Genomic DNA, 16,406 nt, shown 5'->3' with positions numbered 1-16,406 from the left:
GGCGCGCATCAGCCAACCAGGTCAGAGATGCAGATAGGAGTTACCGCGGTGGCAACATGGCAGACATGGAGTGGGAGTGGGCAATTCAAGAGAAGAGCGACGGGCTCATCATATAGACAACAACGCGAGTCCCGTGCAAGACAAATTCCCACGCACTATGGCTCAGGAGGCAAGGGATATTGGAAGGATAAACATGTAAGATTATTTGAATTATAACGTTGATCGTTGATTATAAAGATTTTAGTTGATAATTTGGTATTGTTATTGCTAACTTAGGAAAATGACACTTTCTCTCGACCAACCAGAGAGATGGTCAAGTATCGGGAGCAACATACAGAATTGATACTTAGCGATGGTTGTTTGAAAACAACCACATCTCTCGCGAGCAGTTTGACGCGGCGGTTGGACCACGACAAGCGGTAAGTTTAAACAAGTAATTTTGTATCAATTGTTTTGAGTTGTGGATAATTGTTTAATTTGGTTTGGGTTTATGTAGAGTCAAAGTGATCCAACATACGTGCCTCTGGACGACGACAAGGATTAGATAAAAAAATGTTTTGTCAAAACTTTTGTAAGGTCCCAATGTGGCACAATGTATATACAACTATTTACTTTTTATTGTAACTTTTTTAAATAGTTGATCTTCTACATGTTTAATTGTCAAGGTAAAGTAAATTCAATTTCAGTTCTTTGGTATTTTTTATACTTTTCCAAAAAACAATTGATGTCTTATTGTTTTTATGCAGGTCAAAAATAAAGGTGCTCATTAATTTGGGTGGCCCAAATGAACACCTTTATTTTTGAACTGGCGTTTAGCGATAATATACGTGGTAATAGCAACGGCAAAAGTAGCGGTAATAGCGGCGGGTATATTGCCTCAACTATTACCGTGCTTATTTGCTGACAAACCACTACCGCCTTCATAGCTGTGGTTATTGCCACCCACACAATTTTTTCTCTCTCTTGTTTCCTTTGTTTTTCTGTGGCAATGTTGGAGGTTTTCGACAACTCCTCTTATAGTGGAATAGCTTTGGGGCGTAGCACCTCTTCTTGGTCTTCAACTTCGGGAGGGTCTTCAATGCTTGGTTCACTTGGTGGATCTCCTTTGTAGGGCTTGAGTAGACTCACATGAAAAGCATTGTGTAGGATCTAATGGTTGGGCAGCTTGAGTTGGTAAGCCCTCTCATTGATAGGCTTCAAGATTTGGAAAGGACCATAGTATCTTTTTGCTAGCTTAGCATAATACTTTAGATGGCCCATAGGATTTTTGCTCGTCGTCTTTCTTAATCGAGCCTTAGGAAACTTAATTAAGACCCAATCATTTTCTTTGAATGTTAAGGCCATTCCGTGCTTGTCAGCATCAGCTTTTTGTCTTTGTTGAGAGATGGATATAGCCTCCTTAATCTTTTGAAAATATTCTTGTAGGTCACGGCTATAGTCATTGGCAGCGAAGATCTTACCATGTACTTTAAGTAGCAAGGGACTTTTAGGTCTTCCGTCAGTGATCTCAAAAGATGCTTTTCCCATTGAAGTATGTACAGTATTATTGTAGGCATACTCTACAAGAGGTTAGTACTTTTCCCATTGTGAGCGTTGATCTACTTCTGTAACATAAGTCTTTAGTAGATCGAGTATCATAAGATTGGATATCTCACTTTGTCCATCCATTTGTGGGTGATAGACCGAAGAGAAATTTTATTTTGTTTACTAGATTTTCAAAGAGACCTTTCCAAAAATTACTGGTCATTCTAGGATCTCTATCTGACATGATGGATGCTGGTAATCCATGGTGTTTGAAATTTTGTGATATGAATAGAGTTGCCATTTGGTGTGCCTTATAGTCTTTTTGACAGGAATAAAGTGAGCTTGCTTGCTAAATCTGTCGACTATTGTCCAATTCCCATATTCCCATGGATAGACTTGGGTAATCCAAAGATGAAATGCATGAATATACTCTCCCATGGTGAATTTGGGATAGGCAATGGCTGGATTAATCCAAGGTACTTCCCTTTATCATACTTGGTCTTTTGCCATACTGCACGTTTTGAAACATACTCTTGTATGTCCACTTTCATGGTAGGCCAATAGAAATATGTCTCTACTCCTCGGAGAGTAGGTTTAATGCCTCTATGCCCCGCATAGGGTGGAGCATGGGATTCATACATAACTTTCTCACGAAGGGAATGGGTAACACATAGCCTATTGCCGTGGAGAAGATAACCATCCTGCAAGGTGAATGGTTCCTCTTTCTTCCCCAAAGCAAGGGCTGACATTATGTCTCTAAAGTGAGGGTTAGTAGCATACTCATATTTCATAGAGGATAGATTGTTGTGAGTAGCTATAGACACCGCATTAACTTTTGGTTGTCGTGAAAGTGCATCGGCCACTTGATTGTGCTTATGAGCAATATGGAAATTAAATTGCAAAAGAAAATTTGCCCACCTCATTTGTTTGTCTGGCAAAGCTTGGTTTGCGTCATGAAATACTTGAGACTTTGGTGGTCAGTTCGTAGAATAAATGGAGTCCCCAATAAATAGTGCTTCCATGTGTCTAGGGCATGTAGTGTTGAGGTATAGGCGCCTGTGCCTTGCCCGCCGCCCAGAGTCTGGGTGCCCACTGACTTGTATACCTTATACATAGCATAAGTCTATAGGGGGCTGCTCTCTCTTTGAATCTCCCCACCCATATCTATGTGTCGTGTGTCTCCTTCTCTCTCTCACTCTCCGTTTGTGGTGCTCCTCGATCCCCTTCATTTGGTATCAGAGCGACAGGTGTGAGAGCGTAGATGGACGGCTTCGCGATGAACTCGTCGGCTATGGCGGAGAGGTCACAGATCTGAGCAAAGAAATAGAGGAGGCTTGTGGACAGCCATACAGAGGCTTGCAGGAGAGCTCTCAGGAGCTTCCTACTGCTCACAGATCAGTCCACAATTCCTCTACAGATCAACCCACTATGTACATCATCTTCCCTTTTCTCGGCAAGCTTTGCAACGGCTACATCGACGACAGATTGAGGCTTGGAGCTTCCATATACATGGAAGCATTGTGAGATTGATACATTCAGCTCACGCATCGAGGTGGGAAGGAAGTTTGAGCCTTTTTATGAGCTCAAAGAAGCACATAAGAAAGTCGTTCAATTTTCGGCAGTTTGACAGCAGTCTACTGTTTTGCTCATAACTTGAGCTACAAAGCTTCGATTCTAAAACTTTTTGGTTCAAAACGGACCTGGCTTCAAGCTCTACGACTTTGTAGAAGGAATTGTTTTCTAATTCAGAGTACAGGTGGGTCTGAAATTAAAAACACAGAGACTGTTTTTCAGGACAATTTTGGGCTCTGTTGTTTTCTTTGCTGCAGACAGCTTACCCCGTGCACACTGCAGGTAGCAGGAACATTTGCAGGTGTTACAAGATCGGGTTTGACTCCCAGGTACAGGTTGAGTCTAGTACTCCCACATGTGTTGTTAGTTGCAGTTGAGTGGTTCTTTTGCAGTGTTGTGGCTTGCATACATGGTCTTTGAGCGGGTAATGCTCTATGTATGCTTATATGGTGAGCAGTAGATCCTTTGAGCAAGTGCAGAGGTTGGTTGTGGATGACATGTATGGTCACCTGTGGTTCTCTTTGTGAGCATTTGTTGGACACCAGTTTGCAGAGCTTATGCATGTATGTTGAGTGTAGTTTGATGCACATTGATTGCTCATTGTATTGAGCTTGCACGACAATGGTTATTTTGTGTTGATAGCCATTGTGCGTCGAAACTATGGCAAAATTTTCCCAGGAGTTTTATGTGCATCATTTATGCGATCTAGGTAGAGATTGCGGGTTGCACTCAGCATTTGTGTGCGGTGTTCTTTGCAGGTGGGAGATTTGTGCGTGTGTATGCATCAATACCGCACAGTGTGGGCTTGGTGATTAGCTCACGGTTTGACAGGCGTACAGTTATCTTGGCACACTCACAGGAGTGAATATTGTGATGTATGCTTGTGTGGCTACGAGCTAGGTAGCCGGATTCGAGCACTAATGGCTTGAGGTTTTTCAGCAGGTTTCATCAGCTACAGGTTTACAAGTTTACAGGCAGGTTTGAGGGCTTATTTAGGCACTGAATTTTTGGCCATTGTTTCCTCTTTGCAGGTGTCCATGTATGGCTCAGTTGTAGGCGGATCTGGGACACGTTTGTGACTTGTTTATGCAGTTGTTTAAGAGCTGAATTTTGGGGCTGTTTTGGGGCTGATTTCAGCCATATTTTACAACCATACAGGAGCTCGGTTTACTCTACAGGAGCCTCGTACACTTGGCATTTGGGATTTGCATCATTGCCATTTGTGGGAGCTTTATGCTCACAGATTGGCCATTTGTGCGTGTGTATGCATCGATACCGCACAGTGTGGGTTTGGTGATTAGCTCACGGTTTGACAGGCATACAGTTATCTTGGCACACTCACAAGAGTGAATATTGTGATGTATGGCTACGAGCTAGGTAGCCGGATTCGAGCACTAATGGCTTGAGGTTTTTCAGCAGGTTTCAACTACAGGTTTACAAGTTTACAGGCAGGTTTGAGGGCTTATTTGGGCGCTGAATTTCATCCATTGTTTCCTCTTTGCAGGTGTCCATGTAGGCTGATCTGGGACACGTTTGTGACTTGTTTATGCAGCTATTTAAGGCTGAATTTTGGGGTTGATTTGCAACCATATTTTATAACCATACAGGAGCTTGGTTTACTCTACAAGAGCCTCATACACTTGGCATTTGGGATTTGCATCATTGCCATTTGTGGAAGCTTTATGCTCACAAATTGGCCATTTGTGCGTGTGTATGCATCGATACCACACAGTGTGGGCTTGGTGATTAGCTCACGGTTTGACAGGCGTACAGTTATCTTGGCACACTCACAGGAGTAAATATTGTGATGTATGCTTGTGTGGCTACGAGCTAGGTAGCCGGATTCGAGTACTAATGGCTTGAGGTTTTTCAGCAGGTTTCAGCTACAGGTTTACAAGTTTACAGGCAGGTTTGAGGGCTTATTTGGGCGCTGAATTTTCAGCCATTGTTTCCTCTTTGGAGGTGTCCATGTATGGCTCAGTTGTAGACTGATCTGGGACACGTTTGTGACTTGTTTATGTAGCTGTTTAAGAGCAGAATTTTGGGGCTGATTTGCAACCATATTTTACAGCCATACAGGAGCTTGGTTTACTCTACAGGAGCCTCGTACACTTGGCATTTGGGATTTGCATCATTGCAATTTGTGGGAGCTTTATGCTCACAGATTGTCTCAGAGATTTTGCATCGTGACTTTTCCATATTCTTGGACAGTTGGCAGGTGCTGAGACATTGATTTGGCTTTCTAGTTTGCTACATTGTGCTCATGGCAGAGACAAGTGATCGCTCAGATTATGATCTCTCCGAAATGCGCATGTTTGATGGGTCAAACTTTGCAGCATGGAGAGAGTGTATGCTTGATGCATTGACACAACGAGGGTTGCATGGACCATTGAGTGGTGATGCAGGTAGACCTTCATGCTTGTCTGACAATCAGTGGCAGGAGCTAGATGAGATGGAAATATCTACGATATGTTTGCACCTTGCGGAGTATATATTTGCTCTTGTTATGTATGAGACGACTACAAGAGCATGTTGGCAGAGATTGCATGAGATGTATGACAGATCTGAGTCATCTGAGACTCTTGTGAGACAACGTCATTCACATATGCGCCGACGGGTTACGTGTTGGTATTGTGGTCATTCATGGCACATTAGACGGCGATGCTTTCGTCGTATGAGACAGCACAGGAGACAGGCTAGTCTCAAGGATGCAGTAGATGCTATAGGCTCCGTTGACTTGATAGTTGCAAGATTAGATACAGTGTCTGAGTACCCTAGTGACAGTGAGGTCACATTTTCTTCCTGTATTACTCCTGATTTTTTGACGTCTGAGGATAGTGCACTTCTTTTGCAGTGGGTGCTAGACAGGGATGCTACTTTTCATGTCACTCAGTATCGTGACTGGTTCAGTAGCTATTCTAGCAGAGTGCATGGTAGTGTGCGATTGGCAGATGGGTCACTGCATGAGATTGTTGGTTCAGGAGATGTGAAACTGTCATTACCGAGCGGTGCATCGTACGTGCTCAGAGATGTGCGTCATGTGCCAGATTTGATGATGAGTTTGATCTCCGTTGGTCAGCTCAGGGATAGTGGATGTCAGGTATCATTGCTTGAGCGATCTTTTGCGTTGCATTTGGGTTCGCTAGTGATTGCGAGAGGTGCTAGAGTTGGCACATGGTACCCATCGTAGTACTGGTGCGAGATGGTCGAGTCTCAATCTTGTTACATCCATGCAGAGAGCGAGAGACCCGGACAGTCTCTTTTGCTCATGGGTTGCAGGGTGCTTTGCATGGAGTGCAGAGTAGTGAGCTCGTTGTGCACACAGTTGGGGCACGACTTGAGCAGTCACACAGAGAGGTGACAGAGTCAGACATGCATGCTTTGCTAGTGACTGAGAAAAGCAGAGAGTCAGTTGTGCGAGATACTTCTATGCAGGATAGACAGGTAGAGCGGTCTTGCTCTAGTGAGTCACAACAGGAGGAAGTTGTGCAAGAGTCTATGCATAAGGAGTTAGAGCATGAGAGCTCTAGTGAGTCACAACAAATTGAGTCGTCATGTTTGCAGTGGATGATTGCAGAGGAGGCTAAGACATTAGCGATTATGCAATCATTCCTTTCTATGCTCGACAGTGAGCATGGGGATATAGTTGTGCAGGATATGTCTTCCAGCAGACACCTAGAGCAGCTAGTTTGCTCTGAGGTTGCACGACAGGTTGATGCGTCTTTTGCGGACAGTCAGGAGATGCATGTGGCTGACACGCCTTGTCAGTCAGAGATGCCTATTTCCAGGGATATATATGTTGATGCATGCTCCGTAGAGCTAGCAGGGCCCGCTAGCATTGCATCGGCATTCGGTGGTCTCATGTATGAGATGCTGATCTTGAGACCGGATATTGCAGCTGCAGTGGGAGCATTTGCAGTTGGGGTTGTTAGTTGTTTATTGACTGATGATGGCATAGTGCACGAGGGAGATATGCAGGTATTGCGTACATACTTGCAGTACGTGTGCGGTACGTCTGGTGGTGTATGGACTTACACGAGAGCAGGACATCCGGATGCACACGATCACAGCCAGCCAGTGGGCATTGGTTGAGAGTGGTTTTCTCTCGCCTTTTGTAGTCTTTAGACTAGGTTCTCTTGCTTAAAGGCACAATCGCCATTAAGTGGGAGGTTGCTGGGGTATAGGCGCATGTGCCTTCCCCCGCCGCCCAGAGTCTGGGCACCCACTGACTTGTATGCCTTATACATAGCATAAGTGTATAGGGGGCTTCTCTCTCTTTGAGTCTCCCCACCCATATCTGTGTGTCGTGTGCCTCCTTCTCTCTCACTCTCCATTTGTGGTGCTCCCCGAACCCCTTCATGTAGAACAGCTGAAAGCTCTTCTTCATAAATGCACAAGACTTGTTCATCCGTATTGAACCTTCGGCTCTCATATGCTATGTCATTCCCTTCTTGAAGCAAAATTTCTCCAAGGAAATCACCACAAGCATCACATTGGACCTCAATGGCTTTGAGAGATCCGAAAGCATGAGGACTGGTTGGGAGGTAAGCTTTTCTTTGAGCTTATCAAAAGCATTTTTCTCCTTAGCAGTCCATACATACTTAATGTTCTTCTTTGTTAAGTCATGTAATGGTCCTGCTATTTGAGAGAATTTTGCTATGAAGCATCTATAGTATGCGCACATACCAATAAAGCTTCTTATCTCATGTAGATTCCTTGTATTAGGCCATGCTTTTATTATCTATAACTTTGATGGATCCATATGGGTACCATCTTGAGAGATAATATGACCTAGGTATTGAATCTCTTGAAGGAAAAATTCGCTTTTCTTTTGGTTGAGCAAAAGATTGTTCTCCCTCAATGCTTGAAAAATCACTTGGAAATGTTGCTTATGTTCCTCCAAAGACTTGGAGTAAATGATGATATCATCAAAGAACACTCCAATGAATTTACGATAAGGTCTAAAAATTTTCTCCATTAGATGATTGAACGTAGTTGGTGTATTAGTCAAGCCAAAAGGCATGACTAGATATTCATAAAGACCAAACGTTGTGCAAAACGTGGTCTTTAGGCTATCTTCATCCACTTCTCTTATTTGATAATGGCCACTTCTAAGGTCAGTCCTACTGAAATAGGTAGAGTCTTGTAGCTTATCAAACACACCTTCTACCCGAGGTAGGGGAAATATGTTTTTGATAGTTATATGGTTTACTGCTTGATAGTCTACACACATACGGTTTGTTCCATCTTTCTTTTGCACTAAAAGGACTGGAGAACAAAAGGGAGACGAGCTAGGCCTCACCATCCCTTAGTCTACCAATTCCTACACTTGCCTCATGATCTCCTCTTGTTGAGCTTGAGAAACTTGATAAGGAGGCTTGCTAGGCGGTGAGCTTCCTGGAAGGAGCTCAATGGCATGGTCATCATCCCCTCGTTTTGGAGGTAAGTCCATAGGGATATCATCGATGAACACATCTTGGAATCCTTTTAGAAAATTAGACAAGTCTAACTCTTCTTGATTCCTACCATTTACATTTGACAAAACATTATGTAATGGAATTGGCCTATTAACTTGAGAGTAACGGAAATTAGAGAGAGTACTTTTGTGAAATTACTTTGTGAGCATAGTGGGTGAACATAATTGATCGTAGCAACATAAACACAGAATTTAGTTAACATGGCAAGAACAATTCTTTTGCAAGAGAGAGAATTTAGAGAACATGACAACAGTTGAGGACCGGATTTATGTGGAGCCGGTCCCCCCTCCAATAGACATTTGTATTATGATTTCTCCCATCAAAAGAGACTTGTTACAATACAATCTTTTTGTTCCTTGTGACCTAGGTGATGCAATGAAGATGGAAAGCTTCATGCATCACAAACATAACATAAACTTTGAGAAAAGCATTAACTATCCCAAGCCTCAGTCCCAAGACCTCAAACACCTTCGAAGGTGGAGAGAGCTAACGGGGAATGAGGGAAGGTAAGAGGACGAAGAAACATTTCATAGAAGAAAGAATTAGTTCCTCACTTATCATCCCTCTTCTTGCTAGCATACATAATAGCATAGTAATGAAGATGGAGAAGATGGCAAGCTTAAGCATTGAAGCATGGCTCTTGGTTGGATTTGCATTCCATAGCCAAAAGTGTTGGTGTAGGCTCTCAACCTCTCTACTTGCTTGGAAAAGGAGAGGGCTCTCTTGCACTTTGCACTTCACACAATGAGAGTGTGTGTGAGTGTGTGTGGGAGAGTATACCCACTAAGCAGGTCCCCTACTTGATTTGGTCGACTCCCCCTTGTAGCTCATGCTTGTTGAAGCTCATTGGACCCCTCCAGGCCTAGCCAATCACAAGCAAGAGTCATACCAAGCAACAATGGTAGCCTTGGGACAAGTGTCTTCCTTTCCCCTTTGAGAGAGAGGACTTGATAAATGCTAAAACAATTAATTAAATCCACTAAATTATCATTGGACCCCTTGGAAGGCCAACCAATAGGCTTTAGGCACACCATCATGAGGGTAACCTAGCTAGGGCAAGGGGGGCCCTTTGGGAGAGAGAGTGGTCAATCAACCACCCCCCCTTATTGCATGAATGGCTTGTCCCCTTCTTGTAGGGATTCATTTTGACTTTTGTGCCACCTCAATCCCCTCAACCTTGGGCCTAGTTCTCACCACAAGCTTGTCCCTTAAGCCCCTCAAGCTTCGGCTCGGTTCTCACCTCAAGTACAGCCCTAGCATCTTAAGCATGACAAGCACCTCAAGCATCTCAGTCACATCAGGCATGTCAAGAACTTTAAGCTTGGGCCGGATTCCCACCTCAAGCACACACAACCATAGCCTACCTAAGGGCAAAGGACTTTTAACACTAACTATTGGAGGTCTTCAATGAAGGTAACCCTAAGGTCTTTATGCTCCATTGGTTAACCTTTCTCTTTGATAAACCATCTCTCATTTGGGCCCCATTACCATTGGCCCCTTGTTGAGATAGATCTATAAGCACATGTCTATATCCTAACCCTTGTTTCCGCTTATTCTCCCACATTAAATGATCAATTTAATATGGGAATATCATTTGGGTTGGTTAGATACTCTATCCTGAAATCATAGTCGTCCTCGACTATGAGGTAGAAGAGATAAAGCCTTAGTCATTAGTCAATCTTACTTAGCGGGTAGAGGATCCCTTTTTACCATATGACATCTTTCCAAGATGGATGACCAATCCATTTGCTACTTATCCGCCACAAGCATGTACGCTCTTTAGTCAATTTCATTCTCCCAAAGTAGTGTGACAAATTCTACTTGGTGTTTGAGAGACGTCATCATCACAAACATGATTCTAAGCATGCATACTATTTAAATTTGTGAACAATAAAAAAGAGAACTAGTCTTATAAGAAAAAAACATGGGTCATTTAAAAGAAAGTACATTTGCGTACTCTAATGTAGCATTGTAAGATTGACAACGTTCATACTATCCTAAAGCTGTATTCCTTGCATCCATTTAGCATCTTCAAAAGGATAAACTTTGAGCTTAATAAGATACCATCGGATAATCTTACCATGTTGTAGTACCTTGTCTTCATGTCAAAGAATAGCTTCGGGTTGTAGCACCTCTTCTTGGTCTTCAACTTCGGGAGGGTCTTCAATGATTGGTTCACTTGGTGGTTCTCCTTTGTAGGGCTTGAGTAGGCCTACATGGAAGGCGTTGTGTATGAGCCAATGGTTGGGCAACTTGAGTTGGTAAACCATCTCATTAATAGGTTTCAAGATATGAAAGGACCATAGTATCTTTTTGCTAGCTTAGCATAATACTTTTGATGGCTCGTAGGATTTTTGCCCGTTGCTTGCCTTAATCGAGCCTTAGGAAACTTAAGTAATACCCAATCATTTTCTTTGAATGTTGAGGCCCTTCTGTTGCTTGTCAGCAACAACTTTTTTCCTTTGTTGAGAGATGGATATAGCCTCCTTAATCTTTTGAAAATATTCTTGTAGGTCACGGCTATACTCATCGACAGCGAAGATCTTACCATGTACTTTGAGTAGCAAGGGACTTTTAGGTCTTCCCTCAATGATCTCAAAAGATGCTTTTCCCATAAAAGTATGTACAGTATTATTGTAGGCATACTCTACAAGGGTAGTACTTTTCCCATTGTGAGTGTTGATCTACTTCTGTAACATAAGTCTTTGATAGATTGAGTATCGTAAGATTGGCTATCTCACTTCGGCCATCCGTTTGTGGGTGATAGGCCGAAGAGAAATTTTATTTTGTTCCTAGATTTTCAAAGAGACCTTTCCAAAAATTAATGTGGTCATTCTAGGATCTCTATCTGACACGATGGATGTTGGTAATCCATGGTGTTTGAAAATCTGTGATATGAAGAGAGTTGCCATTTGGTGTGCCTTATAGTCTTTTTGAGCATTTCATTAAGGCTAGATTCCTAATGAGCATAGCAAGAGTGCTTGGATGGAGAGAGCAACAAAAGCACAACACCTAGTTAGATAGGCATGAACAATGCTAAAAAAGAGAGAGTAATTAAGCTATTGAGACAACAGTTGAGGACTGGATTTATATGGAGCCGACGGTCCCCCCTCCATTAGGCTTTGTATTATAGGTTTCCCCCATCAAGGGAGACATTTTACAATACAATACTTTGTGTTCCTTCAATAACTTGCTAGTGCAATGAAGATGGAAGCTTCGAGCATCAAGATTACACTTGAAAACACAACATCAATTCCCTCACGGTCTCAGACCCAAGACCTCACACACATTCGAAGATGGTGAGAGCTAGAGGGGTATGAGAGATCGAGAGGAAGAAGGAGTATTCTTACAAGAAAGAAGTATGTCTTCTCACATAATCACTCTTAATAGCTTAGCATAGCTTAGTAATTAGCATGGTAGAGGATATCAACATGCATTGGAGCTTGGATCTTGGTTGGATTTGTATCACAAAGCCAAGAGTTGTTGGTGTAGGCCTCCCTTCTCACCAGCTTGGAGTAGATGATGAGCTTTCCATTAAAGCTTGAGAAGGAGATAGTTTTCTTTACCTCACACGTGAGATTGTGTGAGTGTGTGTGTGATAATGCCTTGCAAAAACCATCCCCCTCTCTCTCTTGGTCGACCCCTCTTGCTATTTGCTCATGCTCATGCTGGCATCCTATTGGTCCCTGTAAAGCTTAGCCAATGACAATTAAGAAGAATAAGTGATAGCCTTGTGAGACAAGTGTCCCCCATTTCCCTTTTGTGAGAGCTTTAGGTATTTAAATAATGCAATTAAATTCTCATTGGACCTCTTAGTCTTCTGGCGAATAGGAATCAGGCAAGCCATTGGGTTGTTGAATGCTCATTGGACCCCTTGGGAGACTGTCCAATAGTCTTCTAAAGAGATTAATTTCTATTGGTTCTTTTATCAAGTGTTTTTAAATGAATTAAACTAAATTTACTCTAGCCTAATTCTCATTGGTCCACCTCTATGGCCATCCAATAGGATTTGAATGCACCTTGGGGGCAACTGGGCTAGGAAGTTGACATGTGTCAACTATGCCCTTTGTGTAAAGGGAGCTTGGAAGAGTATGTGTGTGTGTGTCTCTCTCATCCCCTACAAATATGGCTCGCCCCTTCCTTGATAGGGAAGTGGGAAGACTTTTGAGTCTTCCCACAATCATCCAAATTTTCCCTAAGGCTTGACCATTGAGTATTTGATTTAATGTTGGAACCTTAGCATTTTGGAAGTCTTAATGGGCTGAACCTTAGGGTCTTTGAAGCCCATTGATGCACATTGCTCATTTGCAGATGGCCCCCCTTCGGATCCGTATTTTCCCTCCTTTGGATCCCTACTGTAATTGATCTGCCAGCCTAACCAATATGCTAGCTTTTTCTCCCCTGGTACTTTCCCATATTGAATGATCAATTTAACATGAGAAAACATTTAGGAGAATTAGATATTAGTTATTATGACATTACCTCTCTTGAAATCATAGTCGTCCTCGACTATGAAGTAGAGAAGATAAGGCCTAGTCATTAGTCCTTTTTCTAGCGGGTAGAGGATCCCTATTTTACACTACGACGTCGTTCCATAATGGATGACTTATCCATTTGGGCTTGAGAGGCTAAGATGCCGCAAGCATTTTGTTAACAAGCTAGGTTAACAGTGGCCAACAGACCACTCAAAGATGCTATTTACTATTTTTAGTAAATGCTAATGATGCTAGATGATGATGAAGTGAAGACAAGCAAGAGATGCAGAGAAGATCTGAAATTAACGACTATCTATGAAGTTACGGTCACAATCGACGGTCACTTAAGTTCTTATGATTTCCCATCAAATGACCGCAAGTGCGGATTGTAATTATGTTTTGGGCTCATCATGAGTTCCATGTTGTAATCATTGTGCTATATTTAGTGCCTAGGCAGAGCAGATATTAGATTAAGTGAGTCTGGACATTTGGGCGCCCGACCACTTCTAAAAAACCTAGTGAGTATAAAGGTCAAAAACCACAGTGTGAATGTCATTCTTATGCATTTGAGATAGGCTTTGTGAAGAAGGTGATGGCTATGGAGTCCTCAAGCTCTCTACGCGCGCATATGGACGATTCGGCTTCATGCCATAGCTAAACTCTAACCTCTTCTCTCTCATTTACTCATGCTTGTAATCTTTTGCTCGATTAATGAAGATTAGTGGCTGATTTTGTGATTAATCTCTCTCTTTTATCATGTTTCCCTCTTGTTTAAGCTTGCTTCTAAGTGTGTGTAGGCTTGTATAAAGTGTGTGTGCTTGTGTGTGGTCACTCTATGCTATTCTATGTGCATTGTGTGCTTGATTAGAGAAGGATTACTGATTGATTATTGAGTTTTGAGCATGATTAAGCTTGATTGTCAGAGATCAAGCCGAATGGTAGAGTAGTAGTGTGGTTACTCCCCGTAGCATCATCATTCCTTCTCCATAGCTCTCTTTGTGTGTAAATTTCACCTTCTTATCCTCCATTTGGCACGCACATTTCCATGCCCTAGCCGGATCATACTCCTCGGATTTACATTATGTTGGTGTCTCCACTATGCTAGGCCGATGCTCCAACATTGGCGCCGCTGCCGGGGATCGATTGCCTAAGCTAGAGGTGCCATTGGTGTGATTAGAAGAAACTAATTTCTCTAATTTTTAATTGATTTTGCTAGTTTTTTATTATGTGTGTTGATAGATTGAGTGGTTTTTAGTGTGATTGGTGCTTGGATTAGCATTGATTATGCTTGATACATCACAAAACAACCCACACACATCATTAGAATCTTGATTTTCATCACTAATTTTGACCTTCTAATTCACTAATTTTCATTGATTTTCCCTAACTTTTGATGCTAATTTTCCATTGATTGATAAGTATTTTTTGTGCTGCACATGCCTATGTGATCCACACACTCATATCCTACTCCATTTGTGCTCAAATCGTAGCCAAAATCACCCACTAATCACTAATTTCTACTAATCTCATTCACTTATTTCTCACTAATTATTTGGGCATTTTGCAAAGTGCTGATTTGAATCACTTATTTGATGCATTTCCATTATGATTATGTGTTTACATTCATGCTAAACGATGCTACGCATTGATTTTGTGTTGGTTGTGTGTAGGTGATCCTACGGGAAGCGGTACACACACACGCACACACACACACACACACACACACACACTAGTGTGTTGGGCACTAATCAAGTGCTTAATCCCTGAGTTTGTGGATAATTAAGGTGCTGATTTTGATGCTAATTTTTTTATTTTATGTGCAGGTTTAAGCCATAAACCATGTGCATACATTATGTGCAAAACTATGTGCGGTTTATGCCCGCTTGTGTGTAGGTGTAAGTGCCTAATTTGGGGCAATTTGGGGCTGTTTTGGTGTTGAATTTGGTTAGTCAAAGCATGTGATTGCTTATGGTCATCATATGATTTACGGTTTTGATTTCTAATTCCATTTGACTCCAAAATGCTATCGAAATTTGATCGAGTTGAGAGTATCTATGTTTATGTGCATGATTTGATGGATAAAGTGTGTTAATGATTGATTGATTTTGAGGTGTGGATTATCAAATTGATGTTTGATTGATGCAAAGTTTTGTTTTGATTGTGATTAATCATCATTTGAGAGTTGGCAATTTTTGCATTAATTTTAAGCGCAGTTTTGAGACGATTTGTGTGCAAAACACGGGGAGGCCACCTAATAAAAATGTGACCTATCACGTGAGTTCAACAGAAGGGTATTTAATGTTCTTGAAACTTACAGAAATATATATATGGAAGGGCGTTATTTTTTCAAATTTGAAAAAAACTTACAGATTTTAAAAGAAAAGGGTACATTATATTCTTAACAAAATTCACAGATAAGGGGTTTTACAAACATGTCTTGAACGCACGTGATTTGGTAGTTTTACACATAGTGAACCCCCGGAGGTGCAAAACGGCTTATTTTTGTGCTTAAAGAATGATATTTTGTGCAATAGTGATATGTGAATGATTAAGTTTTGCGTTTTGATTGCATAATTGCAAACACAAAGGTCGGTGGATTGATCAAGGATTTTTTGGATAATTTTTGGCTATTTTGGTAATTTCTAGCAATTATTTGTTAATTTTTACATAAAACTGCTAATTTTTAGCCAAAAATTTTGATAATTTATTTAATCAAGAAAATTTCTGGAGTGCCAGGGCAAATTTTTTTAGTTTTCATCAGTTTTTAAAATAAAAAAATATAACCCATACTTATCTGTGCCCTCACCGCCACCCACTGTGTTGCCTTGCAGTACGCGCCAAACCCCCCTGGGCTCTCGCCATAACTTCCCCCACCCTTTTCCTACCCTCACCACCCCTGGGCCCCTCGTCGCTCTGTCATCTTCATGCGCTACTGCATACGACTCCCACCGTCCAGCCCGTGAGCCTCGGGAGCATATTCGTTGTTGCTGCCCATTAAGCCCGGAGCCCACACCATCACTGCCTCGTGGCTTCACCAGCCTCATCACACCCTACGGTCCCAGACTTCATACTTGGCCAGATCACCTATAGCGGCCCTGGCTGCCCACTACCCCGCCACCTCGTCATAGGCTCCTGGCCCCACACTACATACGCTCCTCTGAGCCTCCCTCTCCATCGTCATAGGCTCCTGGGCCCACACTACATATGCTCCTCTGAGCCTCCCTCTCCATCATCATAGGCTCCTGGCCCCACACTACATACGCTCCTCTGAGCCTCCCTCTCCATCGTCATAGGCTCCTGGCCCCACACTACATACGCTCCTCTGAGCCTCTCTCTCCATCGTCATAGGCTCGTGGCC

General features: G+C 42.3%; 1 pseudogene; it reads right to left on the bottom strand.

The window, feature by feature from the left end:
- Positions 1 to 16,092, bottom strand: part of LOC147466028 (uncharacterized) — a 70,404-nt pseudogene extending 54,312 nt beyond the window's left edge.
- Positions 16,093 to 16,406: the final 314 nt, after the last annotated feature.

Source organism: Adiantum capillus-veneris, chromosome 1 (assembly GCF_014529385.1).
Source record: "Adiantum capillus-veneris isolate H3 chromosome 1, ASM1452938v2, whole genome shotgun sequence".
Lineage (NCBI taxonomy): Eukaryota > Viridiplantae > Streptophyta > Polypodiopsida > Polypodiales > Pteridaceae > Adiantum > Adiantum capillus-veneris.
This window is presented reverse-complemented; position numbering and strand designations above follow the sequence as displayed.